The sequence below is a fragment of the Mobula birostris genome, chromosome 13 (genome assembly GCF_030028105.1).
Source record: "Mobula birostris isolate sMobBir1 chromosome 13, sMobBir1.hap1, whole genome shotgun sequence".
Lineage (NCBI taxonomy): Eukaryota > Metazoa > Chordata > Chondrichthyes > Myliobatiformes > Myliobatidae > Mobula > Mobula birostris.
Window position 1 is genome coordinate 75,951,270 of NC_092382.1, and position 10,349 is coordinate 75,961,618.

Genomic DNA, 10,349 nt, shown 5'->3' on the forward strand with positions numbered 1-10,349 from the left:
CTACAACAATTGTTCATCCCAGTTTGGCAAAAGAATAAATCAAGGAAGGTAGTGCACCCGTGGCTGACAAGGGAAATTAGGGATAGTATCAATTCCAAAGAAGAAGCATACAAATTAGCCAGAAAAAGTGGCTCACCTGAGGAGTGGGAGAAATTCAGAGTTCAGCAGAGGAGGACAAAGGGCTTAATTAGGAAGGGGAAAAAGATTATGAGAGAAAACTGGCAGGGAACATAAAAACTGACTGTAAAAGCTTTTATAGATATGTGAAAAGAAAAAAAGATTGGCTAAGACAAATGTAGGTCCCCTACAGACAGAAACAGGTGAATTGATTATGGGGAGCAAGGACATGGCAGACCAATTGAGTAATTACTTTGGTTCTGTCTTCACTAAGGAGGACATAAATAATCTTCCGGAAATAGTAGGGGACAGAGGGTCCAGTGAGATGGAGGAACTGAGGGAAATACATGTTAGTAGGGAAGTGATGTTAGGTAAATTGAAGGGATTAAAGGCGGATAAATCCCCAGGGCCAGATGGTCTGCATCCCAGAGTGCTTAAGGAAGTAGCCTAAGAAATAGTGGATACATTAGTGATAATTTTTCAAAACTCTTTAGATTCTGGACTAGTTCCTGAGGATTGGAGGGTGGCTAATGTAACCCCACTTTTTGAAAAAAGGAGGGAGAGAGAAACCAGGGAATTATAGACCATTTAGCCTAACATCGGTGGTGGGGAAACTGCTGGAGTCAGTTATCAAAGATGTGATAACAGCACATTTGGAAAGCGGTGAAATCATCGGACAAAGTCAGCATGGATTTGTGAAAGGAAAATCATGTCTGACGAATCTCATAGAATTTTTTGAGGATGTAACTAGTAGAGTGGATAGGGGAGAATCAGTGGATGTGGTATATTTGGATTTTCAAAAGACTTTTGACAAGGTCCCACACAGGAGATTAGTGTGCAAACTTAAAGCACACGGTATTGGAGGTAAGGTATTGATGTGGATAGAGAATTGGTTGGCAGACAGGAAGCAAAGAGTGGGAATAAATGGGACTTTTTCAGAATGGCAGGCAGTGACTAGTGGGGTACCGCAAGGCTCAGTGCTGGGACCCCAGTTGTTTACAATGTATATCAATGACTTGGATAAGGGAATTAAATGCAGCATCTCCAAGATTGCGGATGACATGAAGCTGGGTGGCAGTGTTAGCTGTGAGGAGGATGCTAAGAGGATGCAGGGTGACTTTGATAGGTTAGGTGAGTGGGCAAATTCATGGCAGATGCAATTTAATGTGGATAAATGTGAAGTTATCCACTTTGGTGGCAAAAACAGGAAAACAGATTATTATCTGAATGGTGGCCGATTAGGAAAAGGGGAGGTGCAACGAGACCTGGGTGTCATTATACACCAGTCATTGAAAGTGGGCATGCAGGTACAGCAGGTGGTGAAAAAGGCGAATGGTATGCTGGCATTTATAGCAACAGAATTCGAGTACAGGAGCAGGGAGGTACTACTGCAGTTGTACAAGGCCTTGGTGAGACCACACCTGGAGTATTGTGTGCAGTTTTGGTCCCCTAATCTGAGGAAAGACATCCTTGCCATAGAGGGAGTACAAAGAAGGTTCACCAGATTGATTCCTGGGATGGCAGGACTTTCATATGATGAAAGACTGGATGAACTGGGCTTATACTCGTTGGAATTTAGAAGATTGAGGGGGGATCTGATTGAAACGTATAAAATCCTAAAGGGATTGGACAGGCTAGATGCAGGAAGATTGTTCCCGATGTTGGGGAAGTCCAGAATGAGGGGTCACAGTTTGAGGATAGAGGGGAAGCCTTTTAGGACCGAGATTAGGAAAAACTTCTTCACACAGAGAGTGGTGAATCTGTGGAATTCTCTGCCACAGGAAACAGTTGAGGCCAGTTCATTGGCTATATTTAAGAGGGAGTTAGATATGGCCCTTGTGGCTAAAGGGATCAATGCGTATGGAGGGAAGGCAGGTACAGGGTTCTGAGTTGGATGATCAGCCATGATCATACTGAATAGCGGTGCAGGCTCGAAGGGCCGAATGGCCTACTCCTGCACCTATTTTCTATGTTTCTATGATCGGGGAGTCTAGTACGTGAGGGCATGACTTAAGGATTGAAGGGCACCCATTCAGAACAGAAATGCAAAGACATTTTTTTGGTCAGAGCGTGGTGAATCTATGGAATTTGTTGCCACGGGCAGCAGTGCAGTCCAAGTCATTGGGTGTATTTAAGGCAGAGATTGATAGGTATCTGTGTAGCCAGGGCATCAAAGGTTATGGTGAGAAGGCAGGGGAGTGGGACTAAATGGGAGAATGGATCAGCTCACGATAAAATGGCGGAGCAGACTCGATGGGCCAAATGGCCGACTTCTGCTTCTTTGTCTTATGGTCTTATGGTCTTATATTGAGGCCCCTGATATTTTGTTTCTCTGAATGCCTCAGCCTGTTGGGTGCAACCAAGAATCATAGCGACTACAATAACATAATTCCACGCCCTGAGCTCATCTGACATTTCTTTTTAGTTATCTTCTGTTGGTTTCTGAAAGCTTCCCAATGTTTTTTCTTATATTATTTGCCCTCTCTTTTGCTTCTACATTGGCTTTGGCTTCTCATTTCAGCCACGGTTGTGCTCTCCTGTCTTTATAATGCTTCCAGTTCTTTGGGATGTATCTATCACTCAGCTCCCGAATTGCTCCCAGAAACTCCAGCCTTTTCTGCTCTGTTGTCATTCCTACCAGTTTCCCCTGACAATCAAATTTGCCCAGCTTCTCTGTCATAGAGACATGGAGAAGGTCAGTGCAGAAAAATGCCCACACTGGAAGATCAGAATGATAATCCATACGAGGAGACAAAATAGATGGGGGAGATTTTAAATATTTGTTTTGCATCCGTATTTACACAGGAGATGGACACAGAGTCTATAGAAATGAGGGAAAGCAACATCAACTTCATGGACCCTGTACAGATTACAGAGGTGGGGGTGTTTGCTGTCGTAAGAAAAAATTACCATGGATAAATCCCCAGGGCCTGACAAGTTGTTCCCTGGGACCTTGAGGTAGACACGTGCAGAAATTGTCAGGACCTAAACACAGATATTTAAATCATCCGCGGTGACAAGTGAGGTACTGGAGGATTGGAGGACAGCCAATGTTGTTCTGTTGTTCAAGAAAGGCTCTAAAAAATAAAGTAAGATATTGTATGTTGGTGAGCTTGACATCGGTAGAGGGAACGTTATTGGAACATACATGCAGGAAGCAGATATACAATTATTTAGATAGATGTGGACTGATTAAGGATAGGCAGCATGGGTTTGTACACGGTAGGTCATGTCCAACCAAACTTATAGAGTCTCTCGAAGATGTTATCAGGAAAGCAAGGCAGTGGATGTTGTCTACATGGACTTTAGCAAGGCACTTGACAAAGTCTCATATGGGAGGTTGGTCAAGAAGATTCAGTCACTCAGCATTCAAGATGAGATAGTAAACTGGATGAGACACTGTCTTTGGGAGAAGCCAGAGTGTGGTAGCAGATGGTTGCCTCTCTGACTGGAGGTCTGTGACTAGTGTTATGCCACAGGGATCAGTGCTGGATCTGTTGTTGCTTGTCATCTATATCAGTAATCTGGATGGTAACATGGTTAACTGGATCAGCAAATTTGTGGATGACACCAATATTTGTGGTGTAGTGGACAGTGAGAAATACTATCATGGTTTGCAGTGTGATCTGGACCTGCTGAAAAAATGGGTTGCAAAACGGAAAAAGGAATTTAATGCGGACAAGTGTGAAGTGTTGCATGTTGATAGGAACAAGGTCTTACACACTGCTCTGAGTAGGGCTCTGAGAAGTGTTGTAGAAGAAAGGAATCTGGGAATACAGGTCCATAATTCACTGAAAGTGGTGTCACAGTTTGATCAGGATGGAAAGAAAGATTTTGGCACATCGGCCTTCACAAATCAAAGTACTGAGTACAGGAGATGGATGTCATATTGACATTGTACAAGACATTGGTGAGGCCTGATTTGGAGTATTGTGTGCAGTTTTGGTCACCAACCTACAGGAAAATGTAAAATAAGTTGAAAGAGTTCAGAGAAAATTCACGAGGATGTTGTCACATCTGGAGGAATTGGGTTATAAGGAAAGAATGAACAGATCAGGACTATATTCCCTGGAATATAAAAGATTGACAGGAAATTTGATGGAGGTGTTCCAACATTATGAGGGTTATAGATGGAGTAAATGCAAGCAGGCTTTTTCCACTGAGATTGGATGAGAATACAATCAGAGGCCATGGATTAAGTGTGAAAGGTGAAACTTTAAGGGGAACATGATGGGAAACTTCTTCACACAGACGAACATCCACATGTGGAATGAACAGGGGAAGTGGTGCATGCGAGCTTAATTTCAACATTTAAGAGGTTTGTGTAGGTACCTGGATGGTAGGGATATGGGAGTAGAAAGTTTAAATAGTTCAGCACAAACTAGATAGGCCGAAGGGTCTCTTTCTGTGTTGTACTTCTCTATGACCGTGACAAGAACCTGAAATAACACTAATATTCACTCTAATTCCTTTTAACAGCTGTGCAGACCAACCATACATCTGAGCAGGAGATATTTACATGGTGTTAAAACTGTGGCACTTTAAACTAGCAGTACATAAAAGAAAATTCCAGCTGCACGTCAACAAAGGCTATTTGTGTGAGAGTGTTTCATTTACTGTGGGGCCAGGCACCCATGCAGCTCAGCAGGAACAGGGAATAATACCAATGGACAGAGTCAAACTGAGCCAGGTGACAGATTGGAGATGGCAGAAATGCCCCATTCTTATAGAGACAGGAAGAGCATCAGAGAGTTTGATGGTCATTCCAGATACCAGCACTGTGCCCAGTTAGAAAATAATTTCTCTCTCCAACTTGGGTTGAAATTCTCTGTAACAGTTTGATGTCGAATTACACCTTGACAACTCAAGTGATCTCACCAGAAATGTTGTCCTTCACACATTGATGGATTTTGTAAATCTTTTTACAGGTTAAAAATGACAAGGAATTTGTCTACGGGAATCTTGAACACAACACGCCAGTTTTGCTGTCTCTGTCCAGATATTTAAGAAGTGGAGCAAAGGATTCAGTCGAACATCCTTCCTGCTCAGACTGTGGGGAGGGATTCACTCGATCATCTGACCAACTGGCACGTCCGTCATTTTACACAGGGGAAAACCCATTCATCTCCTTAGACGGCAGGAATGGATTCACTCGGTCATCTCAACTGAAGGAACATCAGCAGGTTCACACTGGGCAAGGCCATTCACCTGTTCTGTGTGTGAGAAAGGATTCAGTCAGTCTTCCCACCTGTGGACGCACCAGTCAATTCACACTAGGCGGAGGCTGGTCATCTGCTGAATTTCTGGGGAAGGATTCACTCGGTCATCTGACCTAATGGCTCACCAGCGAGTTCACACCGGGGAGCGGCCGTTCATCTGCCCAGACTGCGGGAAGGGATTCACTTACTCATCTAAACTGAAGGTACATCAGCGAGTTCACACTGGAGAGAGGCCATTCACCTGCAAAGACTGTGGGAAAGGATTCACTTGCTCATCTAAACTGAAGGTACATCAGCGAGTTCACACCGGGGAGTGGCCAGTCACCTGCTCAGACTGTGGGGTGGGATTCATTCGGTTATCTAATCTGAAAGTACATGAGAGAGTTCACACTGGAGAGAGGCCATTCACCTGTGCAGACTGTGGGAAGGGATTCATTTCATCATCTAAGCTGAAGGTACACCAGCGAGTTCACACTGGGGAGAAGCCTTTCAACTGCTCAGACTGTGGGAAGGGATTCACGCGGTCATCTAAACTGAAGGTACATCAGAGACTCCACACTGGGGAGAGGCCATTCACCTGCTCAGACTGTGGGAAAGGATTCACTTCGTCATCTCAACTGAAGGTACATCAGCACGTTCACACTGGGGAGCGGCCGTTCACCTGCTCAGACTGTGGGAAGGGATTCACTTTGTCATCTCACCTACTAAGACACCAGTTAGTTCATACCGGGGCATGGCCATTCACCTGCTCAGTCTGTGGGAAGGGATTCACTGATTCAGCCTTCCTACAGAGACACCAGTCAGTTCACACTGGGAAGTGGCAGTTCTCCTGCTCAGTCTGTGGCAAGGGATTCAATCGGTCATCTCACCTCGTGACACACCAGTCAGCCCACACAGGGGAATGGCCATTCACCTGCTCAGACTGTGGGAAGGGATTCATTTCGTCATCTCAACTGAAGGTCCATCAGAGAGTTCACACTGGGGAGCGGCCATTCACCTGCTCAGACTGTGGGAAGGGATTTGCTTCATCATTTCAACTGGTGACTCATCAGAGAGTTCACACAGGGGAGAGGCCTTTCACCTGCTCAGTCTGTGGGAAGGGATTCACTCGGTCATGTCAACTACAGAGACACCAGCGAGTTCACAGTGGAGAGAGGCCGTTCACCTGCTCTGACCGTGGGAAGCGATTCGCTTAGTCATCTAACCTTATATAACCCCCGCTTCGGCTAGCTGCTTAATATAGAGGGTGATAGCCCCTCAGCCTGGCCAAACTTAAGAAATCTCATTTGGGTGGATGCTTCGTGATGTGTCCCCTGTTACAAATCAGTACCCCAAAATAACAAACAGTACACAATATGTGATTAAGTGATTGAGCTTTATAATTCTTACTCTGACTATGTGGTTAGTGAAGTAAACAAAAAAAGATAAAAGGGCCCACTCTCTCCATTCGTGTCTTCTCATCTCTCTCCGACAAAAGACCATGAAAATCTCTCTTCCAGACTCACAAGGAAGAACATTTCTGTCAGTGGATAGCCCTGCACTCCAAAACCCTGTTATCTCTAGTCGTAACCTAAACATTGCTGCGACAGAGAAACCATTACCTCAGCAGTGAAACATTGCAGAGAGGCCATTACATGAGCAGTGAAACCTTACAGTATGTTACACTTGTGACACGCTACCGGGTTCACACTGGGGAGAAAGTTTCAATAAGCTGCATGCTGAATGTTTGGCCATCACGGTTGCTGAATGCAATTTCGAGAGTGACTGTCGGTGCTGAACTCTGCAATTATTGCTGCTGCTCACCACACGCAGTTCTGCACCCTGGTCACTGGGCATGGAAGGAGTTTCTTCTGCTGCATATTCACCTTTAATGGGACTGGAGTTTAATATTCTGGATCTGAGACAAATAAATCAGTTCTATTTTAAACTCTGTCTATGGTACTTAGTGAATTCATAACATGACTAGTGTACAGTAGAGAGTCAACTCAGACCGGCAGGACTCTGCCAGTGATTCAGTTCCACAACAGTCCTTTTAAATCCTCCCCTGTTGTTCACCTCTGGCTCTCCCTATGGGATAGGTTCCAGTCACCACTCTGTGGGTGAAGAGGTTTCCCTTGAACTTTCTGTAGACTGAATAAGTCGAGGAGAAGGGAATCAGCAGCGGGGCATGGCAACGAATGTCAGACTAGCAACATTTGGAAGCTGATTGATGGAGAAAATCTTTCGGTTGTCCGACTGATGACACAAACAATACCTGTGGTGAGGTGCTCCACTGGTCGAGGAACATGTGTGTTGGGAATGGTTTTATTTATTGAGGGATTTGTTCCTGCTTGTTTATCCTGTAAAATTATATCCAGATGGTTATTATGGATTATCCTATCTGTAATAATGTATTGATTATCAAATAATTTGTAAGATTTTGACTATAAAACTGGATCAGGCTTGAATTTATGGTGCCTTTATGAAGTGATGGAGGGCATTCATGAGTTTGAATTTTAAAGCAAGATTTTGGTGAGTGATATTTGCCACTTGATTGTACCTCTGTAAGTTATCACATTGAGTTAAACTGCTGCAGGATTCTGAAATGTGTTGGATTGTTTCTGGTTTTTCTTGGCATTTTCTGCACTTACTGCCTTGTTTGTTTGTACTTCATTTACTTTTGATTTTTTTTTTCCTTTTGTTAACCATCCTGTCCTGTACAGGTGTACCCCACTTTTCAAACGTTCGCTTTATGAAACCTCACTGTTACAAAAGACCTACATTAGTTCCCTGTTTTCTCTAACAGAAGGTGTTTTCACTGTTACAGAAAAATCAGTGCACGAAAAAATCAGCGAGCCATAAAAGGCAGCGCGCGCCCCGAGCGGCCGCTTTCCCTCCGGATTCGGAATGGCATTCTCGCTGGCATTGCTTAAACACGTTGCATTGAGCAGCCGTTAGCGAGATGAGTTCTAAGGTGTTGGAAAAGCCTGAAAGAGCTCGTAAGGGTGTTACACTTAGCGTAAAATTAGACATAATTAAGCGTTTTGATCATCGTGAACGAAGTAAGGACAACATGAGTTTGGTTTGTGGAAGCTGACGAAGATGATGTTGAAGAGGTTTTGGCATCCCATGACCAAGAACTGATAGATGAAGAGCTGATGCAATTGGAAGAGGAAAGGATCACAATCAAAACCGAATTCATCAGTGAAATAAACGTGAAGCAACTGCGTGAGATTTTCGCTGCAATGATAAAGTACGACTTTAATTTTGAAAGGGTACGTCGGTTTAGGGAATATTTGCAGGATGATTTGAGTGCTTACAAAGAACTGTATGATCTAAAAAGGTGCGAGGCTCAGCAGTCAAGCAAGCCTTCCACATCAGCCACAGCAGACAACGAACCTCGACCTTCGACATCGAGGTGGGCAGACATAGGAGAAGATGAGCTGCCTGCCTGATGGAAACAGACGACACCCCAGTGTCCCACCACCCCAACCCCCAGATCACAGACAGATAGTGATTCGCGGAGAATGCAGCGGTAGCCGGGGGGGCACACAGCACATCTTTAAGAAAAAAGCGGAAATAAACATGCTAATTAATTAGGTGCTGCCCGACACATAATTGACGGCCCAGATCACGGAGGGTCATACTCGTTCCACTGGTTAATGTTTTCTTTCATAGTGATGATTCATTTTTCTGAGTATCTCATTTAAGTTTTCTGGCCTGTCTTTCTTATCACGACTGCTTATCAGATACTTACATGCTTCTTGAAAGAACAAGCTGGTAGTGGGGTTGTGTGGCTCTGTTGGTAAAATATTAAATAAAATCATTAGAAAGAGTTGGCATAGGGTTGGAAGGTGTACAATCCGTGGGTAGAATTAAGGAACAGCAAATGTAAAAAAAATCCCTGATAGGACTTGTATAGAGATCTCCAAACAGCAGTGAGTATGTAGTCCACAAATTACAATGGGAGATAGAAAATGCGTGCGGAAATGGTAATGTTACAATACTCATGGGGGATTGTCATGCAGGTGATTAGGAAAATTAGGATGGTGTTGGTCTCAGAGGAGGAATTCCTAGAATTCCTACAAGATGCGTTTTTAGAGCAGCTCGTGGTTGAACCCACTTGGGGATCAGCTATTCTGGACTGGGTGTTGTAATGATCCAGAATTAATTAGGTCACTTAAGTTCAAAGAACCCTTAAGGGCAAGTGATCTTAATATGATCAAATTCACCCTGACATTAGAGAAGGAGAATCTAAAGTCAGATGTGGAATAAAGAGAATTAGAGAGGGATGAGAGAAAAATTGGTCAAAATTGATTTGAAAAGAACATGGGCAGGATGAAAACATAGCAGCAATGGCAGGAATTTCTGGAAGCAATTCGGAAGGGACAGGATATATACAGTGGCATGCAAATGCTTGGGTGCCCCTGGTTAAATTTCCGTTACTGTGAATAGTTAAGCGAGTAAAAGATTACCTGATTTCCAAAAGGCACAAAGTCAAACATGGCACATTTCTTTAATATTTTAAGCAGGATTACATTTTTATTTCCATCTTTTACAGTTTCAAAATAGCAAAAAAGGAAAAGGGCCCGAAGTAAAAGTTTAGGCACCCTGCATGGTCAGTACTTAGTAACACCCCCTTTGGCAAGTATCACAGCTTGTAAACGCTTTTTGTCGCCAGCTAAGAGACTTTCAATTCTTGTTTGGGTAAATTTCTGGGTTCAGTGTTTAGTAGCAAAGCACTGACTGTGGAAATTACAAATCAGAATATTATTGGAGTCACATAGTCCAGCAGCACTGAAGCAGGCCCTTCGGCCCTTCTAGTCAATGCTGACCTGCTTTTGTTTTTACTGCCTATTTGCGAATACCTGCACATTGCCTTCATTAAAGTACATATATGTCACCACATATAACCGTGAGATTCTTTTTTTCTACAGGAACACTTAGCAAATCTATAGAATAGCAACAGGATCAATGAAAGATCAAGTGGAGCATATAATTCAACACTTCACTTGTGAGTCCTGAATGGTGGTA

At 43.6% G+C, this 10,349-nt stretch overlaps 1 pseudogene; it reads left to right on the forward strand.

The window, feature by feature from the left end:
• LOC140207017 (uncharacterized) overlaps nucleotides 1-10,349 on the forward strand; it is a 40,469-nt pseudogene extending 30,120 nt beyond the window's left edge.